Source organism: Lolium rigidum, chromosome 7, assembly GCF_022539505.1.
Source record: "Lolium rigidum isolate FL_2022 chromosome 7, APGP_CSIRO_Lrig_0.1, whole genome shotgun sequence".
NCBI lineage: Eukaryota > Viridiplantae > Streptophyta > Magnoliopsida > Poales > Poaceae > Lolium > Lolium rigidum.
In genome coordinates this window covers 327,137,867-327,140,254 of record NC_061514.1, presented here as the reverse complement: position 1 = coordinate 327,140,254, position 2,388 = coordinate 327,137,867, and the positions used below count along the sequence as shown (strand labels likewise).

The window sequence follows — 2,388 nt, the reverse complement described above, 5'->3', positions numbered from 1 at the left end:
TAATCCTATTAATATGTTGACAATGCCAATTCCCATTGCCAAGTTTGAGCTTTTCTCGAGCTTGGTTGGTATAACTGTTTAGCCCAAATGAATATTTGTATCAGTAAATGTTTTCTTTGTTGCTCAGGAGATTGTTGAAATTCATGCTACAAGATGAAATTTGTCTCAAGGTGGAGTTTATTATGTTGTGATCCAAATTCATATTAAAAGGAGGATAACTTCTGACGAGCTGATCGAGGACCATCGCCGAAGGCTTGGGCCGAAGCGGAGCGGATCGATGTGACTGTTTATATATACCTCTTGTAAGCCACCGGCTAGGGTTTATCAGATTATAAGATAACCCACGATGTTTGTAAACACTTCCCGATAGAGTGAAGTTTTGCTGGCCGACGTCCGTGGTTTTTCCCCTCTGTGTTGGAGGGGTTTTCCACATTAAAATCTTGTGTCTCCGCTTTAATTTTATTTTCGTTCTTCGTTATTTGCTTGTCGCGTTTATAGAAGGTACCACGTACCGTCGTCTCTATCGCCGTCTATGTCAACATGTCTTCGCCAACGTATCGTCAATAATGTTACCGCTGCATCGACAACTGATTCATCTACAACCGATCGATACATGCAACATATTCCGATCTGTATAGCAATAATTGTTGTGCCTTATGGGCTGCTGCTATTCAGATTGCTTACTGTATCTACTATGTTCGAGTTTCACATGATAATTGTTGATGTTGTGATGCTTAATATTCTAGAATTAATCATGATTATTTTCCTATTTCTTCAATAAATTCATTAGTGTTAGTGTTATATATTTATTCCAGATGTATAATTGTATACTGTACTCAACAAGCCGTAGGATCAAAAAGGGCATCACCTCCGTTGGTGATGTAAAATTCTGTTGAAGTATCTGATCTGCCACCCCAGAAAACAAATCCAAATGAAAAGCTGAAGTTATCACGGCAACACGCCTAGCAGCCTAGGCAGATGATTATGACCTAAACATTAGATTTCTATAGTTACAGTTTAACATATATTGATAACATTTAGATGGGAAAGCAAAAGTGAGTTTTTTCTAGACAAAGTTGTCTTCTAAATCTTAATGCACCGTACTACAGAAAGAAGAAATATATGAGTAGGACAAATATGGTATTTATATTGTAGTAAAGGCAATGAGAGTAAGATCAGTGAAATAAACATTCTTTGTGCAAAAAGCGTTAGGATAAACCCTACAAGAGAACTAAAGTGAGTCGAACTTGCACAAGAATTAGCACCATCCCTTGGGACCTGATATGAACAATTACTACTTTTCTCAATAAAGAGCACTTTATTAATTAAAAAATTAAGCATTGCACCTGATGTCTGCATAACGGAGATGCACACAGCTGAACCAGTTCACAAAAAACAAACTGAAATAGAAAGCTCAAACAAGTACTCATCAAAGAAACTATAAGACCAGCTAAAGAAAAGGAGGACCAATCCGCGGATTACGCTGAGATCCTTGTTAGTAAAAATATATCTCGTCGTCTCCTCGTGTAGAAACCTCCATAAACAGGTTGCGAGGCTTCACACAAGCACACGCTATAGAGACGAACACATAAGGAACGTAGTTGTGCACCGGTAGATGACTTGCATAAGAAAAACATTTGGGCCGCACGACATTGCTGGTCAGCTCCATGCAGATCCCGCACTCCTCGTCTATGTTTGCATCGATCAGCCTCTTGCTCTCATCTGCCTCATGTCTCCTCCTTTCGCCTCTGAGCAGACTGCCTTCTGCCTCCGGTGGTCGGCCGCATTGATCCCATCCTGCAGTTGCTCCACCGAAATGCCACATCTGCAAACAATATTATCAGTATGACAAGTACAAACACAAGACGATCTTGAGCGAAATAATCCACCTTTCTGTTCAGCTATGTACATATGGTACATGATTTTATTGTATAATTCCCTAATGCTAGCTTACCTTTCTTGCGTGTACATGGTGGTAGTTCCGTCCACATAAACCTGCACCCACAACCAACCAAAGAAGAGCTTCAGGTTGGATTAGTTGAGAATGCATGCAAAATCGCCTGAGGACATCATGTTGAAATGAAACCAAAGACAGAACCTTGAAGATGAGGACCCTAAGGAGGCCGAGCGCACTGGTGAGGATGCAGTTGGTGTACTCCATGCGGAAGAGGAAGAAGTTTGTGGTAGGGCTGTACGACATGCACATTTGCAGGGAGGCCCCGTCGTAGTCCTTGGAGCAATCTGAGCCCCTGCATGCGACAAATTCCACCGGAGAAATCATAAACGCTGTAAAATAAACTTTTGTTTATATAGTAACTATGTGAAAAAGAATTCAAGATTTTACTGGTTAACTTGGTACCTTTTCTGAATAGTATGCAAATTAGACAT

The 2,388-nt window shown here is 40.4% G+C and overlaps 1 pseudogene; it reads right to left on the bottom strand.

Annotated features, from left to right (window-relative positions):
• Positions 1-1,333: 1,333 nt before the first annotated feature.
• On the bottom strand, positions 1,334-2,388 carry LOC124673375 (annotated as a pseudogene).